General features: G+C 35.1%; 1 pseudogene; it reads right to left on the bottom strand.

Annotated features, from left to right (window-relative positions):
* Window positions 1-13,185: 13,185 nt before the first annotated feature.
* LOC127108712 (uncharacterized) lies at window positions 13,186-13,284 on the bottom strand (annotated as a pseudogene).
* Between the last annotated feature and the right edge of the window lie 1,391 nt (window positions 13,285-14,675).

Below are 14,675 nucleotides of genomic sequence, written 5' to 3'. Positions count from 1 at the left end.
TCAATTTATCATCATTTGTCAAGTAACTTGTGAGACATGTTACCCCCAAAATTGGCATCAAGAGCATCGATTCGATCCTCAATCTCTAACCATGGCGAATGAAAGCACTGCCTCCAACCAATTCTTAACCAATCTACCAGTTTTCAAGGGAGAAAACTGTGATTGAGGGTGTGCAGAGATGAAAGTCATATTCAGATTTCAAGATGTGCTTGAAATCGTGAATGATGGTTTCTCAACATTAGAGGAAAATGCTACTGAGGTACAAAGGGGTGCTCATCGTGAAATGATCAAGAAAGATGGGAAATGCTTATTCTTGATCCACCACTATGTGGATTCAAATATCTTTGAGAAGATTATTGAGCAAGAAACAACCAAGAAGGCTTGGGATACTCTCAAAAAGCTATATGGTGGAATGAAAAGTTAAAGAAAGTGAAGTTGCAATCTTTAAGGAAGCAATATGAAAACTTGCAGATGAAATATGATGAAACCATTGTCGAGTTCTTCTCAAAGATGGTGGCTTCGAAAAATCAGATAAAGTCATGTGGAGAAAAGACCTCTGAATTGTAGAAAATGGAAAAGGTGTTGAGGGCTCTTCTAGTCAAGCTTGGTCACATTGTTGTGACAATTGAAAAATCAAAAGACTTGCCATAGATGAAGCTTGAATAATTGCAAGCATCTCTTTAGGCGCATGAGATGGGACTGAAGCAAAGAGATTCAGAAAAGGTATTTGAACATGCATTTCAAGCAAAGTTATTCAAGAAGATGAAAGAAATCTCCTCAAACAACAAAGTGAAAGAAAAATGGAAGAAGAAGTTAAAAGATAATGGTGATGCTGGTAAGGCTTTAAGAATCCAATGTGAAACTAGCAAGAATAGTGCAAATCAAAATCAGAAAGTCAAGAAGAAGATTGACATGAAAGAGGTCCAATGTTATTGCTATCAGAGGTTTGGTCATTATGCTCGAGACTGCTATTTTAACAAAGACAATGGTGATGACAATGGTATGGCTCAACTTGCTCATGCTGGCAGCAGTGATGCTGAAAAGTTCATCTTGATAGCTGCAACACATTTTCCTTCAGATAAAGAAAATGTTTGGCACCTTGATACATGTTCCAACAATCATATGACGGGCAACAGGAAATGATTTTTCAAGTTGGATGAATCAGTTAGAAGATCAATTCATTTTACAGACAACAACACGGTGACATCAGAAGGAGTGGGCTACATCAGGGTGAAAAAGAAGGATGGATATGAAGTTATCATTAGTGATATCTTATATGTTCCTTCAATGGTAAATAACTTAATCACTTTAGGCCAATTACCTCACAAAAATTACACAATAAAGTTGTAAGGAAGGGAACTAAAGGTGTTTGATGAAATGTATAGGCTAATTCTGAAGGCACCTTTGTCAACCAACATGACATTCAAGGTCAGGAACAATATGCTTGATCATCAATGTCTTGCATCAACCACAACTAAAGATAAAAATCGGGTTTAGCATCAAAGATTTGACCATCTAAATTTTAGGAGTCTTAGATTCATGCATAAGAAGAAGATGGTGTATGAACTTCCAAGGATTTAAGTGCCAAAGCATCTATGTGGGGAATGTTGCATAGCCAAGCAGACTATGAAGCCATTCAAATATGACTTGCCAATGAAGTCACATCAGAAGCTTGGAATTTTACATTCATATATGTATGGTCCCTTTGAAGTGAAGTCACTAGGAGGTAATTACTATTTCTTAACCTCTATAGATGAATGCACTAGACATATGTGGATTTACTTGTTGGAAAAAGTGATTTTTTTAGCAATTTCAAGAAATTTAAATTGTCGATTGGAGAGCAAGCTGGAAACACTATCGAGAGGTTGAGAATTGATGGCGGTGGTGAGTATACCTCAGCCGAGTTTGCTCAGTTTTGTAAGAAGGAATGGATTGAGCATGAGTGATAACATCATACACACCTAAACACAATGGCATTATTGAAAGAAAGAAAGAATATAAGCATCTTAAATATGGATATAAGCATGATCAAAGAAAATCAGATGCCTAAGCACTCCTAGGTGAAGCCACTTCAATTGCAGTGTACATCATCAAAAGATGTTCAACAAAGAAGTTAAACAACAAAATACCTCATGAAGTCTGGTCAGGATTTAAGGCAATTATTGGTCCTCTCAATTTTTTTGGCTCACTATGCTTTACACATGTTCCTGAACTTAGAAGAAATCTGGATGATAGAAGGCAAACTATGGTTATGGTTGGATATCATTCAGCAGGTGCCTATAAGTTGTTCGGAGAAAATGGAAGAAGCCATGATGGATGAGGTAGAAGCAATCAATCATGTGCAAGCTCTGCAGGATGAAAATTAGAGAGCTGTAATAGTTGATGAACTCAATGCCATTGAGAAAAACCAGACATGGGAGTTGTTTGAGAACTCATGCAAGAAAGAAATTGATGTAAGGTGGGCTTACAAGCTGAAGTTGAAACCGGGTGGTGACATTGCAAAGTACACAACATGGTTGGTTGCAACAGGCTTTCTTCAAAGACTTGTACTATAATTTAATGAAGTTTATGAACCTATGGCTAGGCTTGAAACAATCATACTGGTTGTGGCCATAGAAACTTATAAAGGTTGTAAGATGCACCAACTCGATGTGAAGTTTACATTCCTCAATGTGCCTTCAGAGCAAGAAGTTTATGTGAAGCAGCCATCAAGTTTTGAAGTAAAAGGGCAAGAGAAGATGGTGTACAGGTTGAGAAAATCTTTGTATGGATTAAAGCAATCACCTAGAGCTTGGAATAAGATGATTGATAGCTTCTTAGTCAAGCTAGGTTTCATTAAATTCACGTCAGAGCATGATGTCTATGTCAAAGGCTCAAATGAACAAGACCAAGTCACTCTATATCTTTATGTAGATGGTTTGTTGGTTACAAGTTCAAATGAAAAATAATTGACAAGGTTCAGAGAAAGCAGGGAAAATGAGTTTGAAATGCCACACCTAGGAAATTTGACATATTTTCTAGGAATGGAAATTGTGAACACCAAACAAGGAGTTTTTATGCATCAGAAGAAATATGCATAAGACATCTTGAAGATATTTATGATAAACAATTACAATCCTGAAATTACACCTATGGAGACCAATACAAAATTAAAGAAGGAGTTAGATGATGAACTGGTGGATATCACTTTGTACAAGCAAATCATTAGCTCATTGAGGTATCTTTGCAATACAAGGATGAATATTTTTCATAGTGTGGAATTGGTTAGTAGATTCATGGAGAAACCAAGGCCATGCCATCTACTTGCATCAAAGTGGATCCTAAGGTGCATTAGAGGTACAACTGACCATGGAGAACTCATGCCAAATCAATAAAACATAAGAATGGATGCCAAGGTGTATGGTTATTCTGATTTAGATTGGAGTGGCGATCAAGATGATAGAAATAACACATCAGGCTACTCGTTCATGCTTGGATCAACGCCAATCTCATGGAGTTTAAAGAAGAAAGAAATTGTAGCTTTGTCTTCATCTGAAGAAGAGAATGTTGCAGCCTCTTATGTAGTGTGTCAAGTACTTTGGTTAGAGATGTTGCTTGAAGAGTTGAATGTGAGCAATTGTGAGCAAATCAAGTTGGTAGTGAACAATCGGTCAACAATTGATTTGGAAAACCACCATATGAGTCATGGTAGGAGAAAATACATAGAAATGAGGTATCATTTCTTTAGGGACAATGTTAGTAAAAAGTGATTAAGCATTGAACATTGTAAAACTGAGTTGCAATTAAATTATATTTTGACAAAGTCTCCCAAGCAATCAAGGTTTCAAAATTTTAAGGAGTTAATGGGAACGAGAAACATGACAAATCTGAATTAAGAATGATATTATGGTTAATTCAGACTACTTTAAGAATATACCTGAGGGGGTATATCATAGACCTTGACGTGTATATCAATTTTAACTAGACAAATTGCTTTAAGAATATACTAGGGGTATATCATAGACCCGAGCGGGTTTATCAGTTTTGTTTTTTAAATAATTTTTTTAATTTTGATTTGCGTGACTAGTGTGTCTATAAATACTACCCCTCATTGTAATTGAAATATACACAATAATTTATAAACTTTCCCCTTAATCACTATCTTAATTTCTTTCAATTTATTATCATTTATCAAGTAAATTGTAAGACAGGTTACCCAACAATTCATTTATTTATTTTTCTGAGTTATTACAACATCAATCCTAAAGTATTAAGCATTATTCTACTTAAATTTTGTTTGAGAGTTAGGAGGGAGGGAAATGAGAGTTTCAAAAATTAATTTTTTAAAAATATATAGAAAAACCTTTAATACTTTTTGAATTTTTTTTACAGAATGATAAAAGAGTTATTAACATTAGCATATTTAAATTTTTTGAAATGCTTTAACAATATTACTCATATTTAAATAATTTATCTAAACCCTATAAATTCTCCTGTAATACAATGTTTTAGTTTCCAAAATTAGAAGGATTTTGATTTTTGAATAAAAATAAATTATCTCCTTACCTAAATCCTTCTATTATTTTCACTAAATCTTTTCCTTTTTTCAAATTCCTTCCCTCCATTCCCTTCCAAACTCCTAAGCAAAGCATAAGTTTGTTTGGGAATTTTGAGGGGAAGGGAGGGAACGACTTTGAAAAAAAGAAAAAAATTGGGCGAAAAAAATAGAAGGATTTATGTGGAGAGGATTTGGGAGATTTGTTTTTATTCAAAAACCAAAAATCCCTAATTTTGGAACTAAAAATTTGTATTAGAGGAGTTTGGAGGACTTAGACAAATTGTTCAAATATAACTTTTGTTGTTATAATATTTCAAAAATCTTAAATATATTAATGATAAACACTACTTATCATTCTATACAAAATGTTTTTTAAATGTTAAAGATTTCTCTGGATTTAAAAAAAAAAACCAATTTTTGAAACCCTCCACTCTAAACTCTAAAATAAAGCTTTAGTATACAAACATTTTTTTAAATAAAAATAAATAAATATAAATAGAGAATAAAAAAGTACACAAGATCGACCCAATATATTTTGAAGCGTAAGATGAAATTTAATTTAAATTATTTTTTTAATAAATATTTAATTAAAAATTAAATACATTTTTTAAAATAAATGAAGCTAATGACGTGAGCATTAAAAGCTCGGGTTTGAGCCGACCTTGAAAGTACAAGATGCAAAGTGAAGCTAATGAGTCGTATAATAAGTGCATTAAAAGCATATCAAAGAACAAAAAATGAGAGAAAAATACAAAATAATGCAAACCAAGCCCAAAAAATTAGAACTACCACAAAAAGAACGAGACTACAATTCAGAAAAAGCAAATCACCTGTAACACCCCAAATAAAATGTGTCTAGATTCATAATATTCAAAATGTTATGTTTGGTACTAATACAATCAAAAGTATCTAGATGACATCCAATACATATACGACACAAGGTCCAAACCATAATACATATACTAAATAGATGTCTAATACAAAATACTACTGATAGAATACACAAAGAAAATAAACAAAATAGATGATATAGTTTTTAGATCCTTCAAGGCATCTTTCCTTTTCCCTTGTCCAACACATGCTTATTTGAAAAATATAACCACAACGCGGAGTGAGATTTACAATCTAAGTGGAGTCCAATTAAAACCATAAGTCCACTCAGTCAGGGTGTTTCAAATTCTTCTTTGATTATACAATTACCGTCAACATTGCATATTCTACAATCATGCAAGGACGGAGAAACGATACCTAATAGATCTCATACGATGTGTGAACATAAATATTTGGGTTCAATCGACCCATGCTACCTTAGGAGATGGATAACTACGTGGGACGTCTCTCATAACCTCTGCCTCTCATATAAACCTGGTAATAGGTCACAGACTCCATATGTTATATAGAAAGTCTCTCCCCGACCACCGTTTCTCATATAATCCTAGTCACGAGTCACACACTTTCTACGTTAATTGTAACATCTTTCCCCAACCATCCTTTCTCATATAAGACTAGTTATAAGTCACAAACTTCATACGTTATATGGAATATCTCTCCTCGGCCACCGTTTCTCATATAAGCCTGATAATGAGTCACAAACTTCCAACTAACCTTTCCACCATGGTCGGATTTCCGGTGCGACCTACCTTCTTAAGTGGATTACTCTCCTGTTATTGGTAACAATTTATCAGGCATCCATAAAGATCCTTAATAATCCACACATGTGTATATGCTTGGTTTCTTTCGAAACTTAAAATTTGCGACACGTACCAACAAGGAGTATGGCTACGTATCCAAATAACTCAACACTAGGTGATCTCTATGTTCCTAGGGTTTTCTCACTTCATTCAGTTATTTCCAATTGATTCATTAGGCAAATAAAACACACACCAATGTAGTTCTTTTTAACTAATTTTTATCACTTAATCAAATTAAGTGAATTTCGTGCCATTACGGTTCCATTAACATAGAAACGTATCATATAAGCATGGTAAGAATGATCAAAACATGTTCACCAACCTCACATAGTTCATCAAGGTTCTTCATTTCAATGATATTATTAGTTACCCTAGATGAATTACATGTTACTCCAAATCTTTAAGAATAAATCATATCATACAAGCGTCAGGGTTCTTCACCATAAGATAGTTTATTGAACTAGTTTTCCAATCAACTGATCGCATCTCAATTGCAATTCACTACTACAAAATATATCTTTCGTAACACCATATTACCATGTTCTTCTGTTAACCGTAGTAATAACTCATTTTTTGGGCCACTTTTATTTTTGCTGTTGACTAAAATATATTTACCTATGGTTATTATTAACAACCATGGTGAAATGTACCTGGAGCGTAAGGGTTCAAATCTCAGCACCAACAATTTTCTATTTTTTTCTATTTTTTCTAATATTTCATCATGGTTCATATTATCAACCATGGTGTAAGATGCTAACATTTCATCACGGTTCTTATCACCAACTAGGGTGAAAGGTATTATATATATTATTGGAACAAAATTGGTTGATACCATATCCCTTGGGTTTTGATGATAACAGAGTATTTAAAGAACAATTGTGTCTTCTAATATATGTTCAAGTATGCAGGATTATATTATTGAGAATAAATAAAGAGAAGTTTGAGGATTCTTCATCTGAAGATCAGACTTTGGCTCTGAAGATCACTTCTGAAGACTCTAACTCTGACGGTGGTCCAGACTCTGAAGAAGTCAACTTTGAATATAGTCAACCTCTAGTGACCCAGACTCTGAAGCTTCATAAGCCAAGAAGCAGACTCTGAAGTGATCATCCTTTGAAGAGTAAAGTAGGAAGAAATTCAACCTTTGAAGCAAAGTCTCTTTAATCGAGGCAACTCTGACACACTCAGAGAACTTTTGGTCACATGAAAACTTAAGGAAAAATATCTACTTAGTTGTCTGAGCTTCAACGAATAATTCCTCTTGCAAAAAGGTGATTTCTTGATGTGTCTAATCAAGTACAAAGGTTAACCAACCTTTTGGTGAAAGTCTTCAACATCTCTTTTTCTCCCTCTCTATATTAGGAGAAAAAGATTAGAAGAAGAAGACTAATAAACTATATCACAAGACTCTCAATCTTAACATTTCAAAGACAAACTACTCTATCAAATTTGCTAGACTTAGAACCTCTTAACTGTTGTATATTTTAGAAGTTCTTAAGTCTTAGAGTCTTTCTAAGTTGTATTATGTCCACACCTCTGATTGTATATCAAGTGTAGTTGTTACACAAATCTCTTAAAATTTTGTTATAGAGTTAAAATGTCTTGCTTTAGTGCTTGAGCAATTGAAGTCTCTTGCTTGTGTGACTGAGCATAGAAGTATCTTACTTATGGGTTTGATAAAAGGAAGTCTCTTGCTTGTGTGCTTGAGAATTGGAAGTCTCTTGCTTGGTGTTTGGGCATTTGTAATCAGTTTGGTTATATTGGAAATCCCTTGGAAGTACAAGGGGACTGAACTACTCTCAAGTTGTGAGATGAACCAGGATAGCTGCTTATGTCTTTTCTTTTACATTCCTTGATTTTGCACTTAATATTCTGTTGCTGTCAACTCTGATACTCTAAGTCATATTCTATTTCAAAATCTAATGAGGACCTTCAGCAGTAAACCAATGTTTTATGAAGTCAAACTCTGAACTAAGTGTTTAGAGTCTGATTAAGAACCATTAGAAGCAGAAGCTGAAAAAGCTTAAAGAAGAAAAAGCCAACACAATTCAACCCCCTTCTTGTGTTTTTCTCACCTTTAGTTGGCATCAGAGAAAGGTTTATGCTAAATAGTTAACAATGATGCATAAAAGATCCTGAGAAAATTACATATTATATCATGGCTGATGAATTTGGAGTATCTGGTTCAAGTAGGGGTACTTCCAATCCTCTTGGTGTTGTTAATCATGATTACAATACCTCTGCAAGAAACAATTATACAACTAGACCTCCAACCTTCAGTAGAGACTCTACTGAGTTTGAAAGGTGGAAGATCAAGATGTATACTCATATCATAGGTCTTGATAATGATTTGTGGGATATTTTAGAAGATGGAATTGGTATTCAAGTCAATGGAGTTGGAATGGTGTCTGACAAAAAATCTCTCACACCTGCTCATAAAAAGATTTACAGAAAACATCATAGAGTTAGAGGCATCTTGGTTGATGCTCTACCTCATTTTGATTACATCAAAATAATTGATAAATGTACTGCTCATACCATTTTTAAATTCCTACGTGCTACATATGAAGGGAATCAACCAGTTAAGTAAGCTAAGGCTAACCTTCTGGTTCAACAATATGAGTTGTTCAGAATGAAGGAGGATGAAGATATTGAAACCATGCTTTATAAGTTTCAAATTCTTGTGTATGGACTTCAGGTTTTGAACAAGAGCTATACTATCTCTGATCACGTCAAGAAGATTCTTAGGATTCTTCCTGTCACATACAGACCCAAGGTAACAACAATCCAGGAGGCTAAAGAGTTAAACACATTAAGTATTGAAAGTATTATCAGAAATATCCAGAGTCATGAGATGGAGCTAAATGGAGATGAGTCTGCCAAGAAGCTAAAGTCCCTTGTTTTGAAATCTTATACAAAATCGACAAAGGCTCATAAAATCTGGAACTCTAAAGAAGCTTCTCAATCAGAAGGTTCTGAAGGAGACTTAGATAATAGGAAGTTGGCCTTTATCATTAAAAGATTTCAATACTTGGCCAAGAAGAACAAGATATTCTCTGGTATAAGCATGTGGCTTCATAGGATCAAGTTCAAGCGATAAGAAGGATGATCAGAAGGTCTGCTTCAACTGCAAGAAGTCTAGTCACTTCATTGTTGAATGTCCAGATCTACAAAAGGATAACTTTAAGAAGGGAAGATTCAGAAATAGATTCAAGAAGAGTCTCAAGGCAACATGGGATGAAATCAACAATGAAGAAGATTATGAGAAAGATGAAGAACTTACCAAAATAGATTTGATGGCTCTTACATCTTCTGAAGTAGAATTTGACTCATATAATGGTTTAGAATCTAAAGAAGATGAGGTATTTTCTAAAGTATCATGTTCTAATTTGATTACCTTCATTCAAGATATTATGAGTAGATGTAAAGAAAATGCCAGACATGTGAAAATATTAACAAAGTAATATGATCTTTTGAAAGAAGAAATAAGATTTGTTCAAAACAAAAATGAAGCTCTTGAGAGAGGTCATATTGCTCATGTTAAAGATGTGTCTGATAAACCTCTTGATGAGCATGAAATAACTCTTCAAGAATTTATCCCATCTGGCCTTAAAAGAACCAAACTTGCACCTATGATCTATGGTGTAAGCAAAAGTAGAGGAAAGGGTCTGGGCTACTATAAAAAACCTTTTAATCCAAGGCTGAAACCTTGATTAAGCCATCAGACTCCTCCTCTTCTAAATCTACTAAAAACGGGTTAGACTTTTATTTTGTACCTGATTCTAACAATGCAAAGGTTCTAAATAAATCAGAATCTAAAACCATTGAGTCAATCGTTCTGAAGAAACCATAACCTAAGATTCTAAAGTCAAAGGTTCTAAAGCACCAGAACCTAAGACTCTGAAGTCAAAGGTTATTAAGAAACCATAACCTAAGACATCATGTAACAAGGTTCTGAAAGGTTCAAAACCTAAGGTAAAGACATATTCAAGACAACAAACTTCTAAATCAAAAGTCTTGAATAATTCTAAGCCTTTCCATATGAAAGAAAAGGTACAAAACAAGAGAAAACCTATCAGAACTAATCTTAAAGGACCCATAAGACTATGGTTACCTATATCTGAAATCATTTTTGCTACAAATATGCTTCAAAGGAGAAGCAAAGCAGTAGTCATGGTACCTGGACAGTGGCTGCTCACGACATATGACAGGAGAAAAACATATGTTCCAAACCCGAATTATGGGATTTGGAGGAAACCAAAAAGGGAAGATCATTGGTACATGTACTATTGGTAACTCCTCTATTTCCATTAATAATTTCTGGTTGGTAGATGGACTAAAACGTAACCTACTTAGCATGATCCAATTTTGTGATAGTGATTATGAAGTAGTGTTTAATAAGAACATCTATATAGTCATGAATGAGTCTGATAAATCTGTAGTGTTCAAGGGTAAGAGGAAAGGTAATGTTTATAAAATTAATTTTTCTGAATTGGCTGATCAGAAGATACTTTTCTTTCTACCAGTGAATGATGAAAAGTGGGTATGGCACATAAGGTTAGGTTATGCTAACTGATAACATGAAATTATATCACATTTTTAGACTCGATTTAATTAAATTATATTATTATTCACTTCAATTTATTTCATTTTATTCGATATTACTTGGTATTTTGCTTTCTATTTATCTTAGGTAGTTTATTTGAAGCACAAGTGAAAAAGGAAGAAAAGGAGGTGCAAAAAGAAATGAAAAGAAGCAAAATCCACAAAGCCAAAGCCCAACCCAAAAGCACAGGCGCTGCGCCTGTGACGAGCGCCACACAAGGTGTGACGAGCGTCACGCTCTGCCTACTTGTGTTACGAGCGTAACACATTGTGTGACGGACGTCACACCATTCTCCTATATTTTTGGCTTCAGAAGCGCAACAGAGGCATGTTGAAGCCTATTGTTACGCTTGACCTTTGGAAACGTGAAGACTACTTTTACGGAAGAGTTTTGGAAACCGTTACAAAGGGGGATAATATAAATAGTGGCTGCAGCTCTCTCTCCCGGGGGGCTCCTCTTCGTTAAATTTTTCTCTTCCAGCCGTGCAAGCATACCATACCCGTTTTACAGCTTTTTACAGTTTTTGTTTTATTTGCAATTTTTATTTTTTTTTCCAGTTAAGCTTTCAGCACTTAATTAATTTTTCACACAATAGTTTCTACACCGGAAACTATTGTGTATCTTTCATCGGATCTAACCTTACGTTAGAATCTAGTTTTTTATTTATTCCTTCGCTTTTATTTTTCTGTCCGATTGAAGAATTCAAGAACAAATCCAACCGGTCTGTGGTGGAGTGCTCAAGATTGCTATAAATTATTCAGGTTCTTTAATTACTATTTGAATTTATATATGCCCTGCCTTATTGTTTATTTATATTATTTGTCTGAGATGGAATTATTTATGCATGATGATTATTTAGAACTGTTTAGCATGTCCGGCTAACTTATTTAGGTATCGGTATGTAGAGTAAGCGGAATGAAGGAATCAAAAATAAGTCGGTTCAATTACGTTTAAAAATAAAGTCACTCTTTTTATGGTCTCAATTTACAGGTTTAATAACAAGGTTTTTGTACGAAAGTAAAAGACATAAAGAAGTTAAAATCAATAGAACGAGAGTTTGAGTTTTTAACTGGACAGTGTAAATTGGACATTAATTCTAGATCAAGGCGAAAGCAATTTTTAGAGTTAATTAAATTCTAATCTTTTTCAAAAAGTATTTTTAAAGGTTGAATGTGAGGACGAGAGTTAAGCATTTGAATTTAATTATATAATCTAAGTCAACAGAGCGAGAGTTTGAGACAAGGGTGTTTAAACGATTAGTGTTTTCTTAAAAAGAGTTTCTACGGATTTTATTGTTTTCAAAAAGTGATTTTGGACTTAACTAATAAGTGACAGCTACGTTAATATAAAATCATAGTCTATTCAACAGAGCGAGAGTTTGAGATGAGACTTTTAATCAATAGTGTCTACCGAAAAGATTTATTTTAAAACCAAGAAACCAATGAAGAATTGATTCCCTAATTACGACGAACTACATACCGATATTCGCTTAATTGATATTTAATCTAGATCTTAGTTTAGTTTTTATTTTTCCCGAAACAATCAAAGTATCATCCGCCTTAGCTTTACGAAGTAACCTTAGATAACGGTATATAGATTCATAAGTCCCTGTGGGATCAATATCTTTTAAAACTACGCGTTAGAACTGTGCACTTGCAGTTTGTACCCCAATTCGACTCATAAAGTCGCGATCAAGTTTTTGGCACCGTTGCCGGGGACTTTTATTTAGTCGATATCGTAACTCTTCTGTTACGCTGTAGAGACTAAGGTTTTTTTTTATTATTTCTTTCGTTGATTTGTATGCCACATACTCGCTCACAAGGCGAGCCGTTCTACTTACAAATCAATGACATCGAATTATATCTCTGAGTCTTACAACGAATTCGGGAATATCGTGCTGCAAACAATCTCCCTCCTATCGAAATTCCTGATCTCAAAAATCTTCTTCCTTCACCGATACCCGAGATGGCAGAACCAGCTCGTGCTCTTCGAGATTACGCCGCTCCATCGCAAGATAAGCCGCATTCGAGTATTGCTCCACCCGCAATCGAAGCAAACAACTTCAAACTTAAACCTTCACTGTTGCAGGCAGTGCAACAGAACCAATTCTCTGGAAATCCTACCGAGGATCCAAACCTTCATTTATCCGTATTTGTCCAATACGCTGATACTGTTAAAGCTAATGGTGTCACTTCAGAGGCAATTCGACTTCGTCTCTTTCCTTTCTTGTTACGAGATAGCGCTAGACGATGGCTTCAGTCTCTTCCTTCCAACTCAGTTACCACATGGAACGAGCTGAAGAAAGTCTTTCTTGCCCGATATTTTCCTCCAAGCAAAACAGCTATGTTGAGAGCCCAGATAAATGGATTTAAACAGAAAGATAACGAGTCTCTTTTCGAAGCATGGGAAAGATACAAAGACATGATGAGACTTTGTCCGCACCATGGATTAGAGGACTGGTTAGTGATTCATACCTTCTATAATGGTCTCTTGTACAACACGAGGTTAACAATAGACGTCGCCTCAGGTGGTGCACTTATGAACAAACCTTACGATGATGCTTACCAACTTATCGAGAGCATGGCCCAAAACCATTATCAGTGGGGAAGCGAACGAACAATGGTAGAAAAACCTCAAACGAAAAGTGGCATGTACGAGATAAGTAACCTTGATCATGTTAATGCAAAAGTGGATGCTCTGGTCCAGAAAATTGAAAGTTTAAATGTATCACCTCCAGCCACCGTGGTTGCCATAACTCAGAATTGCGAAGTTTGTGGAATCCAAGGTCACACTCCTGCAGATTGTCAGCTCCTAACAGGAATCCAAGCGGAGTAAGTAAACTATGCTCAAGGAAATCCCTACTCGCATACCTATAACTCCAACTGGAAGAATCATCCTAATTTTTCATATAATAGTACTAATGCCTTATACGCGCCTGGACAAGCTCCAAATCAAGCCCTAGCTATACCTCCTGGATATCAGAAGCTGATCCCATCTATACCTAACAATAACGTTCCTAGGAAATCCAACTTGGAAATCATGATGGAAAACTTCATAGCTTCTCAACAGCAAACCAATAAAGATTTCTTAAACCAGAATGTACACACTGGCGAACAAATTAAACAACTAGCAAGTAAGGTAGATGCCCTGGCTACCCATAACAAAATGCTGGAAACGCAAATATCACAAGTAGCTCAACAACAAGCACCTACTGCTGCCCCAACTGGTACATTTCCTGGACAGCCCCAACCTAACCCGAGAAGCCACGCTCATGCAATCATACTAAGAAGTGGAACGGAAGTGGAAGGACCGTCTGATCCAAGAACTGAGAACCAAAACTCTAAAAAGTCAACTGAGGAAGAAAATAAACCTAAGGAAAAGGAAGAGAGTAATAAGGAAACCGTAGAAAAGAAAGAACCTTATGTACCTCCACCACCTTATAAACCACCTATCCCTTACCCTCAAAGGCTTATTAAAACCAAAGATGCAAACCAATTTAAAAAATTTGTTGACCTACTGAAACAATTAAACGTCACAATTCCTTTTACAGAAGCTATTACGCAGATGCCCTCATATGCTAAGTTCTTAAAAGAAATTCTTTCTAATAAAAGGAAACTTGAAGATAGCGAAACCGTTACACTCACCGCTGAATGTAGCGCTATAATCCAGAATATGCCTCCTAAACTTAAAGATCCAGGTAGTTTCTCTATACCCTGTCACATAGGAAAATTTGTCATAGACAAAGCCTTATGCGATTTAGGAGCCGGTATTAGTGTTATGCCTTTATCCATATGCAAGAAACTAGAAATGGGAGAATTAAGACCAACTAAAATGTCTGTGC

Source organism: Lathyrus oleraceus, chromosome 7 (assembly GCF_024323335.1).
Source record: "Lathyrus oleraceus cultivar Zhongwan6 chromosome 7, CAAS_Psat_ZW6_1.0, whole genome shotgun sequence".
In the NCBI taxonomy this organism is placed as follows: domain Eukaryota; kingdom Viridiplantae; phylum Streptophyta; class Magnoliopsida; order Fabales; family Fabaceae; genus Lathyrus; species Lathyrus oleraceus.
This window is presented reverse-complemented; position numbering and strand designations above follow the sequence as displayed.